General features: G+C 40.5%; 1 protein-coding gene across 3 annotated transcripts in view; it reads right to left on the reverse strand.

Moving 5' to 3' along the window:
* DVL3 (dishevelled segment polarity protein 3) overlaps positions 1-21642 on the reverse strand; it is a 1476692-nt gene that overhangs the window by 274419 nt on the left and 1180631 nt on the right. The window lies entirely within an intron of this gene.

Below are 21642 nucleotides of genomic sequence, written 5' to 3' on the forward strand. Positions count from 1 at the left end.
ACACTTTATCCTACATCCCTCCCCTCTTCAAACTCACTTTAATTCACTACCAAAACAAATTATGCTCAACTTTCACTCTTCTACCTTTTCCACACTACCCTTCACTGCCCCTCTTCCTATCCCATTACTAATTAAACTCACAAAGTATCTTGTATATACAGCTTAACTGTGTTTAATAGCACAATTACTCTTCCAGTTTGTAAATTATATGAGTTAAATTTCACCTATACTGATCTGTACATATCACTTGTTTACTAACCTTTACGATTACTGTATATTACTAGTTTGCTTTGTGATTATTTGCTTGTATCTGGAAGTTCTATATTTTTTATTTACTGTTTGTATGTTATGTGTTATTATACTGTGGAGATTTTCTCCCCGGGCCTCCACTGAAAATGGGTTCCCTTGGCCCAGTGGACTTTCCCGGTAAACCAATGCCAATAAATAACAGAACACCAAGTGTAGATGTGATTCCACCAAAAAAATAACCAACCTATGCCACTCTGTCTTCCTGCCCCCTTACACACTAGCTGCATTATGTACACAAATGACACTATTGTTACAAATGCCCCAAAGATGTTCTCCTAGACTGTGACAGTAGTGAATGAATGCCAAACTGAAATTAAGGGCAACCCTTAAGTGTGTGCACACAAATATGTATATAAACATACATACACACACACACACACACACACACACACACACACACACACACACACACAGATAATCATACGCATACATAAACATATAAGGGTTACATTAATTTCATTGCACACTGATTGTTTCATCTTGGAACTGCCAAACACAATTACACAACTCAAGTCCTGATTAAACACATGTAGAGCACCCCTCTTTACAGGATAGATGTCAAAATGCCAATTATGGGGGCGTAACAGGTTGCATTTCCTTAGATCAGTTTGTTAAGCTGCGGTTTAAAATGCAGCTCAAGAAAATTGCACAGAGGCATAAACCCTGACTGTAACAAGAATTTGAACATCTTGGTGCTAGAGGGCATAGTGGTGGTGGTGGTGGTGGATGGGAGTGAGTGGGTGATGTCACCATGCCCATCCTTGGGTGAGCTGTGGTGGTTTCAGCCAGCCAATCACCACCATCCAAGGAAGAGTCTGCATGGTAGAAGAAGAGCCAAGACAAAGGATATGAGCTTGGAAATCGCAAGTCAGTCCTCATAAGCATGTGTGCGAAAGCACTCCCATGGACAGAGAAGGCACAGGATGCCGTGCAGTGATGCAGGTGCTCATGCTGGCCATTAGAGAAGGGGGCTAGACCTTATTAGAAATGCTCGCATTGCCAGGATGCCAGCAGGGGTACAAATAGCCTCCATGGCTGCCAGGATGACATCCCTTTAGTTAGCTCTTGTCTTTGTACAAGGATACCTATGACAAGAGCAATGAATGGGCTCAGGACTGACAGATGCAGCTTGATGGTTGGCAGGCATGGAGGCAGAAAGAATAAAAAGACATATACAAGCATGAATACCTCTGTGTATGTATACAACACAGACACACACACACATGCTAGTAAAATGATCTAAAACAGCATACGATCAACAGTCAAAATATTGACAAAATATCTAAACTGCAAAACATCTACGCACAAAATACTGACAGAAATGAATTATACTAGGGAAGGAGTTATGCCATTTCCCCACTGTTGTATGACCTCAGAATGGTATATAAAATTAGCACATGTAGGGGGGGGTGTAAACCCCCCACCCCCCGCAAAAACATTGGTTTTGTGTGTGGTTAGATTTTGGATTTTGTCAATGTTTTTGCAAAGGGGCAAGACTCACCTGCACCCCCACACCCCATGCTAATTATAGTTACCAACTTCGAGGTTGCACAACAATGGGGAAATGGCATAAACCCTTTCCTAGTATACAGTCTGCTAAACAACTTCCTCTTTCCGTGAGTTATGATGGCAGTGGCTACATGTAAACAAACACAACTCAGTACCATTTTTGCCATGGCTTAGACATTGATTATAATGGTTTGTGAGCAGTTTTTGTTGCAAGTAACCCACTGTTTGTTCTCTCACAAAACCTAAAGCAAGGCAATGGAAAATGGCTGAAGCACCCCTTTAAACATGCATTTTTATTTAACTTTAAAATGAGTGAGCAGTGTGCCCTCTTTCAGTGTACACAAAGACTCAACAGATAACCATTACAGCTTATATCAATACCAGATTTCAAAGAAGGCTTTTTTGTCTTATGAGGTCTCTGCTGTGGTAAGCTGATCTGCTTGCCTCCTCTGCATGGTCAACAAGCTGTACAGGCCAGAGTGCCTGACTACTTGGAAAGCATTTTCCTCTATGAAATGTGACAGAGAGGCTGGATTTTTTTTTGCAGTTATGGTTATCCTTGTCTGAAGTCATCTGGTTCCTAGTACTTCTATTAGGTATGCATTGGATCAAGTCACTGATGTGCTGTACTTTTTAACTAAAGTGGTGGTTGTACATAGAACAGAGCCAAAAATGCAGTTCTGCTTTATGCACAAGTCCTAAAGAAGTATTGCCAGCATATTTCAGGCCTAACTGGATATACCTTATTCAGATAACACACATTTTTAATTATCTTCTGGAAGTGAGGTGCTCAGACAGTGTGCTATGAGACAAAGCTGCTTGCATCGCTGTTTGCAGACTGATCTTTCAATCCTCACAACAGGTAGTACAGTCCTAGAGGTGACAGACAGTATTCTCTAATGAAGTTTTAGGCCAGACCTGTCCAAAAGGCAGTCAACAACCACAATCTAGCCCATCAAAATACTTTGTCTGACCTACAGTAACTGTTTTTAACAAAACTGGGCAATGCAACTCTAAAGCTTTACAAACTCATACTCCGACTTTTCTCTTTCACATCACATGGCCCTGATTCCCCTTAGCAGCATAAAACCAAAAATGCTGAGTGGAGAATCAGACAGACAGGAAATTGAGTTTGCATCTGCGTGTAGCAATCTTAGAATAAGTGTGAGAGGTTTCATGCAGCAGATTTTATTTTTTTAATGAATTGTTCTTAGAAGATACTGGAAAAGAATTAAAAAAGAAAGAAAAGAAAATGAAGCATCCCTAGATCAGCGCCATGGGGGCAACCCAAGAAAGAGTACAATGATCACTTCTTTCTGTAATGTTGTAGGTGGAGTTCTGGTTATTCCCAGTTCTAGAAATACAGGACATCTCCCTGGCCATATCACATAACATCTCAGAGAAGGAAAGGCATAAAAATAGAAAATGGAAGAGATGTACAAGTACTGTTTCATACTCTTGTTACTAAATCATTCTTGCTGTCTTCATCCAATGCACTAATGGTGTCTCATCTCACAAGTCCATCACTCTTTGGGGTTTTCCTGAGACTCTGTCATACTTATCCCCACCCACCCCGGTTCTGTTACATGTCAGACTGCTACATCCTAATAATACCCCAAGGCTACCTTGTCTGCTGTTGCATACAACGGACCCATTTTTTCCTCCATCTGGGTGACAGCCCTGCAGACCATGTATTCACCAGTGGAGGTGAGGAGTGGGCCAATTTGCCAATCGTGTGGACTGTGCGATCCCCACTCCCTCTGCAGGTTATGTACTCCATAACTCTTGACTTTGGTATGTGCATGCAGATTACTACATATGCACAGCCTCCAACATATGCAGCACTGACATAATGGGTTCTTTGCTTCAGACAGCACATCTGCTCTCCTACAGATGCTGCCAAATGCAGTGAGCCAACCTGCCTCCCTCTACCCAGGATGGGCAAGCTAGTGAGGACTACCCACTCCCACATGGTCTGTCCAGCACTTGTGTCACTCGCTGAACACAGGTTATTTGGCTGCAGCTAAGATTTTACCCTTCTCCTCCACAGAGATGGGCCTCTGCCATCATTTATTTTACTGTCTTCACAATCAACTATCAGAAGTATAAACACACAATGTGTCTACTTTTTTGGGAGGGAATATGCTAGGTAGAGCATTGTGTCTGTGTGAAATCAAAGAAAGATAATTATCACTGCTAAAATAATCAAAACAGCTTGGAAGGCATGCCAAAGTATGTGTGTCTGTGTGAACCAAGGAAATACATTACTCTTGTCATAATTTCTTTCATGTTCATCATAATCAATCAAAAGTTGACCCAGAAAGTGGGACTTTTTTAGGGGGAAGTGGCTAGGTTAATTAAGTGTGTAAAAGCAGAAGCATGTAAACATCACTGTTAAAATGATCACTGATATGGCTTGGTGGTGGTGTTGGGGTTACATCACATATGCCTGAAATTAGCAAGCCAAAATACATTACTAATGCTGTAGTTTCTTTCACAGTAAAGATGTCTGCACGTCTGGCTGGTGCAGGGCCAAACTAAACCAAATTCAGTACACAAGCAGCCAGCACCAAGAGGTAATCATCATAATTCCCAAAAACAGTAAAGTGGTTTATCTAAATAAACCACTTTACTGTTTTTGGATGTTGTGTTATAAACCACTTTACTGTTTTGGGTGTTGTGTTGATTACCTCTTGGTGCTGGCTGCTTGTGTACTGAATGTAGTTTCTTTCACAACTTAACATTTTTGGGTGATACTGAAGTAGGTAGGCTATGTATTGGCAGTTACAGAAACTTTTTCAAAGACAATAATTGATACAGGCTTGTCAGGGAGCTGAAGCATATACACAAGACAGCAACCTGTTAAAACAAATTATTATGGACATACTTTTTAATGTTCACCACAATCAAATGTCAGAGTTGTATACAAAGTGTAGACATTTTTTGAAGGGTAGAGGGGTAGATGGGCTGTTGGTAAAAGCAAAGGCAGCTACATTACTATTGTTAAAAAGATCACTAATATGGTTTGTCAAGGGGCTCCAGGCTGAAACACATTACTGTAGCTAGAAAGTGTTGCTGTTACTTTTGTTTTGTTTTTTTCTTTTTTGGGGGGGGGGGTGTTTGAAAGTACAGGGAGTTACATAATTGCTTATAATGATCATTAATATGGCCTATTAGTAGGTTGTAATCTCTAAAAACAGCAAGCTGAAATATATTACTGTGGTCATTATTTCCTTTACATCAATACTTTCAGCTTTTAGAGATATACCCATCAAATTACTTGGACATCCTTTTATGTTCTTGGACCTTAGTGGTACAAGACCTTGTGGAGCACACAAACAAGACTGTGTAAAATTGATTCCAAAAGTTGAAACACTAAAGTGAAGTTTATATATTCAAAGCTCATAAAAACTTTGAAAAAGTGTTTCTGCATAACAGCATCGCCCTCTGCAAACCTCCACAACCCCCCAAAAGGGAAGACAGTGCCACCTTCACATCTCTGCTACTTACGTAGACTGAACTAAGACTGCTGTATGGGAGTATAAAGATTACTCTGAGATACTGCAACCTCAGAATTAGTATATATTTGGGCTAGACTCAATTCCAATCTTCAGCTTCAGAATTCATTAAGTACTCATAGAAAGCAGACAAATGTTTTTTTTTTAAACACCTTTATTGAATTATCACTTGTGACATAGGCAAATTTACACTTGTATAAAAGTAATCAAACTGTATTTACAAGTTCACATTTAAAAACATTATACTTCACATATTGTTTTATATCATATAGTCTAAGCAAAATGACATACATTATTTAATTCCTGCCTATTTAAAACAAGAAACATCTTTATTAAACCATCACTTATGACATATGGAATTGTATATTTCTATAAATGAAAACAAACCACACTGACACAATCCTAGTTGTAAGCAATTTTCATCACAAACCATACTAATACACTCCACGTTACAAACATTATACATCACTTATAATCTACCCAACCATTTTCAATCAAACATTACATAGCTCACTTAAGTCCTGCCTTTTTTAAACCTCATTCCTCCCTTGTATGTATTGTTCCCACAATTCCCATAATTTCTTCTATGTAGTTTGCCCCTACCCTTTTCCAAAGATCTCAATTCCCATTGTTTTAACTGTTACTATATTCACTACTTCTAGTTTAGTTGGCTTAGAATTTGATTTCCATTTTCTAGTAATTGCTTTTTGGCGTTTCCTCCAGGTGATCCAGTTTCCTCCCACATCCTAAAGACGTGCAGTAGGTGGATTGGACACTCTAAATTGGCCCTAGGTGTGAGTGTGTGCGTGTGTGTGTGCCTTCTGTGGAAGGTTGGGCGCCGGGCTGGCAACTCGACACCGTAAAATTCCACTGCCAATCATGAGCGGACAGATGATCCGCTGTGGCGACCCCTGACCGGGAAAAGCCGAAAGAAGTAGTAGTAATTGCTTTTTGGCAGCCATCATAAATAAACACAGCAAGGCCTTACCATGTCTAGGCAATTTTGACTCTGTGTCATAGCTCAGAAAAATCATCTCCCTTGTCACACCAATATGCCCACTCAGCATCTTCAACGCTGCACCCCGCAAAGAATCCTTAAAATCTGCCAACTCAACACACTCCCAGAAAATATCTTTCTTCCCTGTCATACATCCAACATTTGCTATCCCCCTGAAGAAAAATTCTTTGGAGTCTATTCAGGGTATAAAAATATCTATGTAAACACGTACAAGGGAAAAATCCTAAATCTTTTAGATTTTGTTGCATATTTGGGAGACATACATATATCCTTGCATTGTTTAATTGTGAATTGCTTATCTAATCTCTTTTCCCAATCCTTTCTAACCTCCTCTAATCGAGTCTTATAGTTATAATGCAATATTTTATATGCTGTACTAATTATTCCTTTTTAAATGGAAGCTTCTTTTCTAGATTCCGCTAAAACCTCTACCAGTGCCGGTCTTTCACTTAGGACCCCCCTTATTTCTTTCTCTTTGCCTATACACTTACATCAATCCTTGACAGGGAAAGCAATCTCTAACCTGCAGTCCACATAAATTATTGGCATCTTCACATTCTATCACCTTTCCCTCTCTAGTTATTTGCTGCCAATACCGTGGTTCATTTGCCAGTCTTCTCCAATAAATTCCAGTCCCCTCTTGCCTATTGTACATATCCCTAATTGCAGTCATCCCTATCGGCACAATCTCCTTTCTCCATTCCCATGTTGGCTTAATTCTTGGATACTTTCTGCTACTTTACAGATGTAATATTCTGTATGATTACTGTTGTTCTTCTTAAAGGCCTGACCCAAAAGCCCAGTCTCTCCTTGTTTCTTGAGCCCCCCCCCTCGATTCATCATCATCCCTTTCCACTTTGAATTATAGTTTTCTGCTTGTGCTATGTATAGGAAACTTCACTGAGTAGCTCTGAAATACCCCTTCAAATCAGGTAATACCAGTCCGCCCTGTTCTACTGGAAGAATCAGCTTAGCCCACTTGACTCTTGCTATCTTCCCCTCCCAGATAAAGTCTTTCAGTTCTTTATTAATTTTTATCCACAACTTCTCCTCTGGTTGATAAAAAATATGTCTGACCTGTGTACAAGACTAATGGGACTAAAACATTTTAAGTGCTTGTATTTTACTATCTATACCCATACAACAAAAGCTTCCATTTTCTCAGTTTGTATATTATCTTTTGTTTAGTCTCTTCCCACATATCCTTAGCTGCCACACCAGAATAATTTTTAATCCATACTCCTAAATACTTAATTTTATCATGTCCCCAAAAATATGGATATTGCTAAATTAATTTATATGTGGGTACATTATTTACTGTTTTTGTCTTTGTTTTAGCTTCATTCATTTTGTATCCTGAAAATATCTGAAACTGTCTCAAAATGTTCTACAACACTGTAATGTCTCTTTCTGGCTTTGTCAGGTATAAAATGATATCATCTACAAATAGAGCCATCTTTTCTTGTCTACCATACCAATTATATCCTTGAATTTCTGAGTCCCTTATTTTGTTTGCCAATGGTTCTAAATACAATGCAAATGCCAAAGGGAAAGTGGACACCCCTGCCTGGTTCCTCTGCTCAAACAGAAATGATCAGAGAGGACCACATCCATTTTAATTTTCACCTCTGATCCCTCATATATTCTCCTAATCAACCTTATATTTTTTTTCTGAAAATGCAAATGCTTCCATTGCCCTGCACATGAAGTCCCAATCTACTCTGCCAAATGCATTCGCTGCATCAAGACCCACCAACAACAATGGTATTTCCTTACATTCTGCTTCCTTCTGGATCATCAATGTTCTGTTAATGTTGTCAAGTGTTTGCCTCCCATCCACAAAATCACACTGATCCATATCGGTCAAGTTTGCCACTCCTGTAGCTATTACAGATATGAACACTTTATAATCATGGTTTAGTATTGAAATGGGCCTTCATGAAGTTGGATCTGATGAATCTTTACCCTTTTTAGATATTGCTTTCTTCCAGAATGTTGATACTTTTCCTCCTCTTACAATACTGTTAAACAAAACCTTCTAGATCTTTATCCTTTTCCTTCCTGGCTTCCAGGCTTCCACAGGAATCCCATCTATTCCTGGGGATATGCACAGACTGGTTATATATCACAATTTTACCTCATCTCTTCCTATCCTAATAGTTTGTAATTAAACCATTTACTTCTAACCTTGGCATATTTAATTCTTCCATAAACATTTCCATTTATATATTTTCTTGATTTACATATTTCTCTGCTTTATACACACTTTCATAGAATTTCTGAAATATAATACCTCTACACGATCTCGTTATCTTCCTTGTTATAGGCTCCCTAAGCTTGGTGACAGCCCTTTCTACTTTCTGTTGCCAGAGACGTTGTGCTAAAGGTTTTTGTGCTCAAGCGCCATTATCAAAAACAGTTGCTTAACAGCAATCTTTCTAACTTGTGTATATTATTGACGTAATCCCTTATTTTCTGCTTAGCATTTCTGCAGTTGGTCCCCTTTTTGTTCTGAGATTCCCCCTATTCTGCAACACTTTAACATTTGTCAATCCCTCTAAATTATTCTTGCTACTTCTTAACCATAGGCTCCTTTCTTTTATTTCCACCCTATTTGTAAACTCCACCTTAATTTTATCCCACTCCCTAGCTATATTTTCAGAAGTAATTTCTATCCTCTTGAATAGCTCTTGAATAATCTCTACTACCCATTTCTTAAGTTTCTCTCTTTTCAACAGATATGTGGGAAAGTGCCAGTGTCTCATTTTTACTTCGTTACCCTATGTTTTTATTTTAGTGATTATTAGCGCATGGTCTGAAATACTTTACTGGGTGTGTATCAAGACCTTCAATTAAATGCACATGTTCCTGTGAAATGTAAATTCTGTGTAGCGTATCCCAGTTTTATATCTTGGGGAATAATATGTAAATTCACTCCGAACTCCTATTACTGAATTTACATCTTCCATGCCAAACATTTTCATAAATTTCTTCAAAAATCGACTCTCCTTTATACTTTTCCTTCTGGGCCTCCCAGACACATCTTCTTAACTGTGGCAAATCAAATTCCAGTCCCTACCTACAAGTAATATTCCTTGCCGAAAACTGATTATTTCTACCACAATTTTCTTAAGCTCCATTACAGCAGTTTTAGAAGAAATATAAATAGTCGCCAGTATAATCCTCCTCCCTTGCCAGTAGCCCATTTGCACTGCAAATCTGCCATTATCTTTTTTTTTTTTTTTTACCTCTTCTATCACTATTGGAGCACCTCTTGCAATTAATAAGTACTCCTATTTTCCTTTATCCCAGATATTCTGCTGAATAACCATCCTCAAAACCTTTACCAAATTCACATGTTCTGTTCTTTCCAAGTTGGTTTCCTGTAACATAGCTTATTTGCACTCTACATTTTTAATATAGTTCACTATTCTTTTTTGTATTTACCTGTGAGACCATTGAAATTTAAAGACATTACATAAATCATCATTGCATTAAAAAGAGATTATTCCCACCTTTTATGTAGAACACCTTTTTTTGTTGAATGTCTAGTTCCAGCTTTTGTGCTACATGCATACACTGTTTGGCAGGTTGAACTTTTATAGAATGGTTTCTTGTCATATCTACTTCAGCCTATGCCACAGTTACAAAACTTTTTGTTTTACCGAAAGCCCTGAAAAACCCTAATACCTATTAATTTAAACACTAACACACAAAACTATGCACATTTTCAAACACTGAAATTTTACCCTCCTAACAGAAACAAATGTCCCAAAGTGAAAGCCGCACTCTGACTTCAGATAATCTAAAAGAAAGGTTACTCATGCTAACACGCATGGTGCAGCCTATGCTTCTACTAAGTGCTGTTTTTGTCTTATCGATATAGTTCTCCCAGCTGGGAAAACCCTTGAATACTTTCAGAGAACACTGGCGTTTGCCAGTTTCTCTTTTCTTTTTTCCCCCAGCCCGTCACCCTCCACCAAACTGGAACCAATTTCTCTTTATCAGATTGTCTCCATGGAGACACGAGAACCAGACAGACAAGTTCTCATTATCAGATTGTCTTCGTGGACACGAGAACCAACCGGTCAATTTCCCTTTATCAGACTGTTTCCAAGGAGACATGATGGCCAGATAAAGAACTGCTATTTAAGCATACTAGCTTTTGCTAGAAAAAAAGCCTCACAATATTCAACATTCTTTTTCTCTTAAAACTTGTTATTAAAATCAATCTAAGTTCCTTAATCCAGTCATTCCCCCATGCAAGAATGAGAAAAAGCACATTAAGTTTTCTTTTGTCATGCTCTTTTAACCAGGTTTTTTACACTGCAATACTCATTTTTTAAAACTGACAAAAAAGAGAAGGGAGAAAGAAAGGAAAAAAAAATAGCAGCACCTATGTACAATCCCCATTGCACTTACAAATAATTGAGAAAACTTTACTTTATAGCATGCAAAGAAAACCATACACCACAAAAATTGTACTATTGAGAAAAATAATGTATTCTGTACTTACAGTTAACTTTCTCCCCCCTCTTCCCCTCCCCAAAGCAGTTTCCTGAACATTAATGACATGAAGTAGGAATATACTTTAGAGAACCCCAAAAGTCCAACAAACTTTGAAAAAGTCCAATATTTCTACATTTTCTTGTTCTGTCATATTTCACAAATTGTAATCCCACATTAAGTTACTGTTTTTGTTACTGTTCACCTCCAACTCCAAAATCCTGTGTCTGCTTCATTTCCACCATACTCTTGAATCTTCTAGTCAACTCTTGTGCTCCTTTCCTTCGCTAACATTTTCTGATGAAACAGTGGAAAAGATTTTACAGGTACAGTCTCTCTGTGGTCTTTATTACCAGAAGAACAAGAAGCAGAATCGCCTTCTGTTTCACATCTCACTTTTTGTTAGACAAAACTTTTGTATTTCCTCCTTAGCATATACTTTATCAAAAAAATGACTTTTGTCTCTCCAGGGAAGAATACCTTGAAGACAGCTGGGTACAGCAGTCTGAGTCTCATACCTGTGTCTCGACATTCCCCGAATAGTGGAATGAATGTACTGTTCTTCTGCTTGGTGTACAAGTAATCATTCTCCACAAACACTCTGCTGTCTCCCACTTTTAGTATTTTATCCTTTTGCCACAGTTTTGTCAAACTCCTTCTGCTAGCAGGATCACATCTTTACTATTAAAGGTCTAGGTCACTTTCTCATAGAAAGATTTGGAGCATACACACTATGCACCCTTTCAACTAACAACTCCTGCTGTGGGATACCAGTCCAGTTGCTTATTTGTGCTTTCATAAAATGAATGCGGTCTACTCCTTCCAGCTTCTCTGGTACAGCTGAAAATCTGATGTTTCCCTTAAGTGCTCTGTCCTCTAATTCTATTATTTTTTTAAACCTCTTTTTCTGAGCAATCGCATATTCAGCCAGCCTTTTCCTCATTTTAACCTCTGATTCTTGCAGCTTTATCACCTCATCTGAATATCTGTTTAAAGCTTTTTTTCCATTTTTCCAGCCTTTTGCTGTTTGTGTTGATATACTCCATCAGTGTTCTGTTTACTTTAACCAGTCTGTGCGCGGTTGTCTGTTATCTTCCTGTAGGTTACTGCAAGTCAGGTCTGGAGGTTGCATTGCTTTTTGCTGACAGCTGCAGAACTTACCCCAGTCAGCATTTCTTCCTCACTTTCTGCAGCTGTTTTTTATACTCTGCATTTCTTTTTTCCTGGCATCCAGGTAGAACACTTACTAGCCAGTTACTGAAATTTACCCATAAAATAAAAGTCTACTGGCCATCTCTGTTGAGTTACTGTTTTCACATTGGGATAGCTAGAGTTAAGCTGTTACTCAATGTGCAGCCATCTTGGAAGTCAGAAAGCAGGTAAATGTTGTGCAATGGTTATGTGACTCTTCAAACATTTCAAGTCTAATACGTGGACCCAAGACCAAAAGTTAGGAAATCCTGCTTGCAAACCATAGAACATACTACCTAATGATATCAAAGCTGCATATTTTTAAACATCTTTATTAAACCATCATATTTAAATAATATATGTCTAGAGAGAGAAAAAAAAGTTAAACCATAACACTTTCTATTAATATTGTCATACAGTATACACATAACTTTCTTTTACACAAATTTCATTCATCCCAACATTACATAAGTTGCTCACATCACATCTTCTCTTAAACCTCACTACTCCTTTTGGAAACTGCTTTGCATATACAGTTCCCACAAATTCAATTTCCTGGAAATTTGCTCTTTACTTTTTCTTTAAGATCCCACCTCTACCGCCAGTTCTTTTCTCTCCTTTACAATATTCAGTACTTTACTTACAGTCAGTTTAGCTCATAATTTCCATTTTCTAATTGCTTTTTAGCAGGCAAGAACATTAAACCTAGTAAGGGCCAGCTATGTGTAGGCAATTCAGATCATATATCCCAGTTCAAAAGAATAACTTCTTTAGTTACAGCCATTAGCTCCCCATCACCTCTACCAAAGCACTCTGTATGAAAATTTTAAAATCTTCCATCTCTTTCCATTCCAAAAAAAAAAAAAAAAAGTTACCAATTGCATTTTTTTCTCCAAGCAAACCTCCAGCATTTGTTATCTACCCGAGGAAAAATTCTATGAAATCTACTTGGGTTATAAAAATAGCTAAGCAAACACTTCCAACAAATTCTAAACTGTTTGGACATTACTGCATAGTGAAAAGTCTTACAAACTTCTTCGCATTGCTCCCTTGTAAATTCTTTCCATTCCCTTTTCAAAATCTTTTCTAACCTCATATGATTGATTCTTATAATTACAGTATAATATTTAATATGCTCTACTAATTATTCTTTTTTTAACAGTAACTTTTGTTATAAACCCAACTAAAATCTCTACCAGAGATACTCTTTCACTTAGCACTCTATCTTTTTCTGCTTGCCTGTTATCAATCCCTAATAGGAAAGGCAGTCTCTTAACTTGCAGTCCAAACTTCTGATTAGAGGTTCATAGAAGTTTACTAGGCTAATGGCACTAGAGCCCTTACAAGCCTAACCATATTTATCCCAGGTTGTCCCACATGTCGGTGGTTAGGTGAGTGAAGTTCACAGAGGTAAGGGTCTATGGCATTTAAAACCAACTTCTTCTGTCCAGGAGGGATATGGGCACCACCCCAGGAGTGAACATGCAATCACCCATCCATTGATCTAGGTTGCATTTGAAGAGGATCAGGGAGGGGCTCCGTTTCATGTGAATTGGAAGCTTGTTCCAAAGAAGTGGCAGTCTCTGGGAGATGCATCTATCTCTCCAGCATGACCTGTTCATGTCAGAGGCTAGGTTAAGATCCCTGGAGCGAGTGATCCTTGTTCAGTTTGATTTACAAATGTGTACCACTTCTATCAGGGCCATGTCACAGACTGCCCTGTAAGCCAGGCACAGGTCACCCCTTAGCAACCTGTAGGAGATAGAATACAGTGACAGGGCTTTCAGTCTTTCTGGGTAAGACTTGTTTTGGGTACCCTTTAGTTTCTTGGTAAGAAACCTCTCTGATATCTCTAATTGTTGAGGGTGTCTGGTAGGGCACATACAAAAGGGAGCACTGTACTCGATTACTGGTTTGATGAGGCAGAGTATAATGGAATTATAATATCCTTAGACCTAGATGCAATGCCTTTATTTATAAGATGTGCCACACAGGAGGATTCCCTTACTACTGTGGATACACTGTGGTCAAAGTTCAGATTGCTATGAATCTGTGTTCCCAGACCACGTACCACCAGGTCGACACTTGGTGGGGGGAGGGGGTGTTGTCTATAATGTAGTTAGCAGGGATGTCAGTTTTTTCAAAGGGAATAATGCATTTTTAGTTTTAATCCATATCTTTGGCACTAATCATTTGTCTGGGTTAATCCTGTTTGCAGTATATTAACATCACTGGGGACTCGATTGCTCCCAATTTGCAATAAACAGAGAATTTGATCAGCAATAAGCCATCCAAGTTTGCCTGGACTTCTGACTAATAGATTCCAAACAGTAAGGGGCCCAGCACAGAACCCTGAGGTATGCCACTAGTGATTGGTCTTTTGCTAGAGGTGAAATCACCCACCTTGGCAGTATGTGTCCTGTCAGTGAGCCAGCTGACTACCCATCTAGTAATGTAGGGGTTAATTCCCAATTGGGAGAGTTTCTGTATAATACTCAAGTGAGGGATTGTGTCAAATCCCTTGGTTAGGTCAAAATAGGCAGTATTGCACCATTTTCCCTCGTCCAGGGCCTTGGTGACTTTCTAGACGTCAATCATGTTTAACGGGCATGATCTACCTTTAACAAATTTGAACTGGTTTGGGTCCAAAGTTTGGAGATTACCTATGTCCTTGTTAATAAGGTCCATAATTATTCTTTCCATGGCCTTGCAGCTGAGGCTAGTCAAGATTCTGGATCTGTAGTTCTGCAGGAACATAGCCAGTTCACAGGCTGTGATTAAACAGGGATCCAAGTGGGTCTGCTAGGTCATGTTTTAAGTTTTTAAAAGGGAACCTGGGTTGTTATCTAGTCCCACTGATGCTGTGTTTTTGGCCTTGGAGAGTGCCGACTCATCCCACACTATTACCTTTCTTTCCAGAGTTATTTTCTCCCAATACATTAGTTTCTGGAAATTCCAGCTCCTCTTGCCTACTATACTCCTACTTGTGGAGATGTATACTGGTAAAATTTCCTTTCTCAAATGTTGCACTGGCTTAGATCTTAGAATACTTTCTGCTGCTTTATGAATATAATAATCTGCAGAGCTGCTATTTCTTTTAAGGCCTTGCATCAAAAATCCTAGTCCATCTCTCACCTCCTGATCCTTAACCATTTTGATTTATAATCTGCCTGAGATACACACACACACACATATATATATATATATATATATATATATATGACCCTTAATGACATACCTCTGAACTAGCACTTTAAATCAGCTATCCATATACTGCTTTGTTCTATGGGGAAATCAGCTTATCTCACTTAACTCTTGCCCTCTTCCCCTCCTAAATAAATTCTGCCAACACTTTATTATGCATCCACGCTTCTTTGATAAAAATGTGCCTGAATTATATGCAGGACTAAGGGTACTAAAATGATTTACTGTTTGTATCTTATTATCCATAATCAGAAGCTTCCGGTTCCTCAGTTTCTGTATTACATTTTGTTTACTTTCATCCTACATATCCATAGCTGTCATAGCAAAACCCTTTTTAATCCCTATACCTAAATACTTAATTCATTTCACCATGTCCTCATGTGAGCATTGTTGTATTATTTCATTCTTGGGTACATGAGTTACTGCTATAGCCTTTGTTTTATTTTCATTCATTTTATATTGCAAAAAGGCTTGAAACTATCACAAAGTATTCCACAACAGCAAAGTGTCCTTTTCTGGATTTACCAAGTACAAAATAATGTATCTGCAGATAAAAATGACTTTTCCAGAGTACTATACCAGTTATATCCTTAAGTTTTTGAATCCCTTATTTTCTTTAACAGTACAGTGGGGAAAGAAGACATCCCTGCCTGGTTCTTCTGTTCAAACATAGCCTGTAAAAGGGAAACATCATACCTTAGTTATTGCCTCCAACCAGTCATGCATCCTCCTTATCAATCCTATTACTCTGTCAGCATACTCAAATGCTACCATTGCCCTACTTATAAATCTCAGTAGACTCTACTAAATGCATTATCTGCATCAAGATTCTCCAAGCAACAATAGTGGTATTTTCTTATACACTGCTTCCCTCCAGATCATCATTGCGTTATTGAAGTTGTCCAAATGCTTGTCTCCCTTTCAGAAACACTGATCCAAATCTATCAACTTTCATAACATCTTTGCCATTCTCTTAGCTAGTATAAATAAGCACTTTATATTCAAGATTTAAAATGTAAATGGGTCTATATGATGCTGCATCTGAGACGGTCTTTACCCTCTCTGTGTAACACAGCCACCACAGCTTTCTTTGAAGATGCTAGCACATGCCCCATTTAAAAACTGTTGAAAAAAACTTCCAGAGCTTTACCAACTTCCAATTTCCAATGGACTACCATCTGTTCCTGCAGACTTTTTATTGACTGATTATATGTAATTGTTTTTATCTCATTTTCCTATGTCAGCTATTAATTGCTGAACCTTTTCTTCTTCTAACATTGGCATAATGAAGTCTTCCATAAATATTTCCATTTGTACCTTCTCTTGGTTTCCTCCATTCTTCTGCTTTATACAGATTTTTTTATAAAGTTCAACAAAGAACAGTTGTGTAAAATTTTACGATAACCATAGATATCCTTCTCTTCCACGTTGCAGCATTTTTACTGTAGGATCCTCCACCTCAGGTGACCTGAACGTTTAGCTACTATGCCAAAGCTTAAGCCTGGTTGCTGCTACTGCATGGGATGCCACATGCAAGGCCATAAATGTGACGTCTGCGCACACACACACCTAAGAAAGTACAGTTGTGTACACTTACCGTAAATGTACACTGTTGCAGTCATCACATTTGGGTTATTCCTGCCAGGGTAACCCTTGGCCAGCCCTAATACCAGAGGCTTAGTATTTCTGCGTCAGTTGCTGTCGCTTCAGGACTGATGTCAGGTCGTCAATAGTATAATGTAAGGCAGCCGACGCCATTACATCAGTTTTTCTTGCCCTGTCAGGAGCCCCCAAGTGGGAGCCAGGTTCGGGTGGAAGAACCCCACGAGTTGAAAGGAAATACCAAAATGTCCCTTGTACGTAGAGAGAGAAGAAAGAGGAAAGGAATGGAGGGAAGGAAACCAGGACTGCAACAGTGAATACACTTGAACATCTACATTTATGGTAAGTGTACACAACTGTACTATGTTCTTCGTGTTTCACTGCTGCAGTTATCACATCTGAGTTGATTTTCAAAGCTGAGAAAAGGGTGGAGGCAGTCAAGGAGACTATGGGCTGGCTAGGATGCCCTGCAAGACTGCAGTGGCAAACCCTGCCCTGGATTTGGAGAAGACAGGCAGGTGGTAATGTTTGGTGAAGGTGTGAACAGATGTCCATGTGGCACAGCCTCCAGGATGTCCCTAGTGGGGACACCTCTGAGGAAAGCTGCAGAGGTGGAGGCTGCTCTGGTGGAGTGAGTCCTGACCCCCTTAGGGGGAGGGCTTTCCATGTTGCTTGTAATAGAAATGGATGCAGTGTGCTATCCACTTGGAAATTGTTTGTTTGGATATGGCTTTGCCCTCTGCACCTGCTGCAAAGCTAACCAGCAATTGATCAGACTTTCTGAAGGACTTAGTCCCATCTAGATCGAATCTGAGCTGTCTGTGCACATCTAGAGAGTGCAGAATCCTTTCCTCCTTGTTCTGTGGGTTTGGGAAAAAGGTGGGCAAATGAATGGATTGGTTGAGAGCCACACTGGACACCACTTTGGGCATGAAGGATGGGTTAGTCCTGAGGGAAGTGCTGTCAGCATGAAGATGATAAAGGGCTCCACAGCTATGACTGCTTGTAGCTCAGAAACCCTTCTGGCTGAAGTGATGACCAGAAGGAAAACTCTTCCAGGAGAGAAATTTTTAACTCTGCTGAAGATGCTGGTTCAAAGGGGGGCAGGATGAGCTTTTCCAACACAAAGTTAAGGTCCCAAGCTGGGGTAGGTGCACTTCTGGGTGGCCTCAAGTTGCTAGCCCCTCTTAGGAATTGTTTGAACAGAGGGTGTGAGAAAAGGGGCTGCTCGGTGAGGAAATGAGCAGAGATAGCAGAGACATGAATTTTAATAGAAGAAAAAGAGAGACCACTGTGTAGCAGGTCAGCTAAGTAATCCAGGATGAAAGGGAGGGAGGGCTGTGCCGTATCGGCTCCCTTAGCCTGAATCCAGGTGCAGAACCTTTTCCATTTGTCTGCATAAGACTTTCTAGTGCTAGGGCGTCTGGCCTCACGTATAACATCCAGAACCTGTTTAGTGAGATTGGTAGATTGATCAGTGGTTAGGGAATAAGCCAAGCTGCCAAACTGAGGGTCTGCAATTGGGGATGTATGAATTCTCCTTCCCTCTGAGTCAGGAGGGTTGGGGTCTGAGTTAGATGCCATGGTGGCAGTGGTGACAAGACTGTGAAGCAGTGGGTACCAGTGCTAGTGAGCCCAGTCTGGAGCAATAAGAATTGTCCTTGGTTTTTCCTCCCTTATTTTGAGCAGTACCCTGGGGATGAGAGGTAGTGGAGGAAAGGCATAGACCAAAAGATTAACCCAGGGGAAGGACAGGGCATCCACTTTCCAAGCCATGTAGTGATGCTCCCTGGTTCAGAACTTGCTGAGCTGATGGTTGATGTGGGAGGGAAAGAGATCGACCTTCGGGGTACCCCATTTCTGAGTTATTAGGGTGAAGGTTCTTTTGTCTAGCTGCCACTCATGTGGGCCAGAAGATTTCTGCTCAAGTGGTCTGCCAGACAGTTTAGGGAACCTGGCAGGAATTGTGCCAACAGGTGTAAATGCATGGCAGAGGCTGTGTTTCAAAGGGTCATGGCCAGCCTGCACAGAGGGTAGGAGTGAGTCCCTCCCTGCTTGTTGATATACCACATCACAGTGGTGTCTGTTTTGATCAGGAGAGTCCCTGGGGAGAGAAGGGCCTGAAAGCTGTCAATGCGTGCTGGACAGCTAACATCTCTTTTTGGCTGATGTGCAGATGGATTTGCTGTGGGCTCCACTGGCCCTGTATGCACCTGCCATCCAGGTGTGCACCCCAGGCATAGTCTGATGAGTCTGTGGTGAGGGTCTGGGTGGTGCTGAGAAAGGTAGTCCCTTGTTGTGGGAGCATGCTGCTGCCCACCAAAGAAAATCTTTTCTGAGGCAAGGTATCATGGGTATAAGAGTTTCCAGGTCTTGAGAGTGTTGACAACAAAGGCTTTTTAGGTACCACTGAAGTTTCCTCATATGCAGTCTGGCATACGGAATGCGTACAATCCAAGATGCCATGAACCCCAAAGCTTGCAGGATTTTCCTTGCAGATAACTGGGGTCTGGTGGCCAGTTGAGAGAAGTAGGCTGTCAGGTAAGTTTGCTTCTCTGGTGTAAGGAATGCTATCTGGGATGCTGTGTCCAGGCTTCCTCCCAGGAATATAATTCTTTGGGTGGATACTTGCTTGGATTTCTTTTCGTTGATTATGTACCTTAGGGAGGTCAGTAGGGACTTTACAAAGGCCAGGTGCTTGAGCAGCTTTTCCTGTCTGCCTGAATTAGGCAGTCATCTAAGTATGGGTAAATTTGGATATTCCTTTGTCTGCAAAAGGCAATGGCTGGAGCCAGACATTTGGTGAAAACTCTGGGAGCAATAGATAAGCCAAAGGGAAGTGCAGAGAACTGAAAGTGCAGAGATCCTGCCCTGAAACGTAGATATTTCTTGCATGATTCCCTGACAGGGATGTGGAGGTAGGCCTCTTTTAGGTCTAGGGTGGCTAGCCAAGCATCCTTGGAGAGCATGGGTAGCAGTTGCTGGAGGGTGAGCATTTTTAATTTTGTATCACCAAGAAGGTGTTTAGAATAGATAGATCGAGGATGGGGCGCCAAGTGCCCTCTTTTCTGGGTACCAGAAAAAGTCTGGAGTAGAAACATTGGCCTTTCTGTTCTGCAGGAAGGTGCTCTATTGCCCTCATGGAGAGCAGGGAAAGGACTTGCTTTTGCACTTCTGCCCACTGGTTTGGAGCTAGATCTGGGTATTCTTTTGGAATTGGAAGAGTGTGGAAAGAAAATATGTATCCCTGGGACAGAATGTTGAGGATCCAGCAGTTGTTGGTAATGGTGGCCCAAGGTGCTTGCATGAAAGGAAAGTTTTCCTCCTAGGGGTAAGTGAATGTGGGCAGAGGGAGGGGGTGGAGGAGGAGAGTCACTGTAAGTTATTACCATGAAGGGGTGGTTTAGAACTCCCTGTTTTTGAAGTGGAAGAATTCCACAGCTTTGATCTCTGCATTTCCTGTGGCTGCTGTCTGGGTGGTCTGCTTCCACGGAGTCTGGGCTGAACTGACCTGGTTGGAGCAGGAAAAGACCAGTGCTTGGAGGAGGCAATGCCTGCTGGACCTGTAAGAAATCCTTAATTGTCTGAATAGATTTAGCTTTTTCTTCCATCTTTTTTAAAACCTCCTCTGCCTTAGTGCCAAATAAGTTGTCTGTGTGCAAGGGTGCATCCAACAATTTAGGTTTAACATGATCTGAAAAGGGCTGTTCCTTAAGCCATGCATGCCTTCTAAGGACTGAACCGGTGACTGCTGCCCTGCAAGAAGCTTCTAAGCGGTCAAAACCACAGTGTAAGGTATGTTTAATTACTTGACTTGCAGAATGCCTTAGCTCTTATAACTCCTTAGATTTTGCACAAGAAGGAAAGCAAGACACTTTTTGTTTGAGGAGTTCCATGGTATGTTGTTGAAATGTTAGCATATGGAACTTTCAATTTAATACTCTGATAGCAAGAGTAGCAGAGGTGTACACTTTTTTACCCCATATGTCTAGTGCCCAGGAATCCCTATCTGAGGGGGTGGGATTCTTAGCAGAGGTTGCTTTAATTCCTTTAGGCCCTTGAGAAATTACCTCAGGGACAGTAGTAGGATTTTTAAAAAGAAATTTGTGTGAGTCAGGGATTTTGTAATACCTGTCAGGTTTTCTGGGTGCAGAAGGAAGGGTGTCAGGAGTCAAACTGGATTCCATGAAAACATTGTCCACAACATCCAGGACTAGGGGAATGGCCATGGGTCTGTGCTGTGGAAGATCCAAGAATTTCCCCGAGTCTTTTTAGACTGGGGGTAGTTCTGACATTCCCACTGGAAATGCTCCCTTAAGGTATGAAGGGTTTCCCCAAAGGAAAAGTCCTCAGGGGGAGAGGCTGAAGGAATGGAGTCCTCTGCATCAGAATCCTTATAAGCAGAGAGGGGTTGCATGTCTTCATATTCAGATACATCGGAGTCATCAGACTCCTGTTCTGACAAAATTACTGGGGACAAATCTCTTTTTCTTTTGGAAGGGGTAGCTTGGCTTCCCCTGATCAGCATGACAAGGTCTTTCGCCATTTCAAGCATTTGAGACTGAGGCAAGGAAGCAGGTGCCCGAGACTGGGCTGTCGGTTTCTTGGGTGTGGTTCGTACCCTGGGCCTTAGAAACTCGGTAGTTTTTGAAAGAATGGTAGACACGAAAGAGGTCATCGGTTTATGTCGAGAATCGGTAGTGCGAAGTACTTTCCTTGGAACCCAGTGCATGCTCAGCTGCTCCAGACCCATTCAAGGGAGAGACAACTGCAGGATCCTTAGTC

The sequence above is a fragment of the Protopterus annectens genome, chromosome 4.part1, assembly GCF_019279795.1.
Source record: "Protopterus annectens isolate FY-2018-M chromosome 4.part1, PAN1.0, whole genome shotgun sequence".
Classification (NCBI taxonomy): Eukaryota; Metazoa; Chordata; order Ceratodontiformes; family Protopteridae; genus Protopterus; species Protopterus annectens.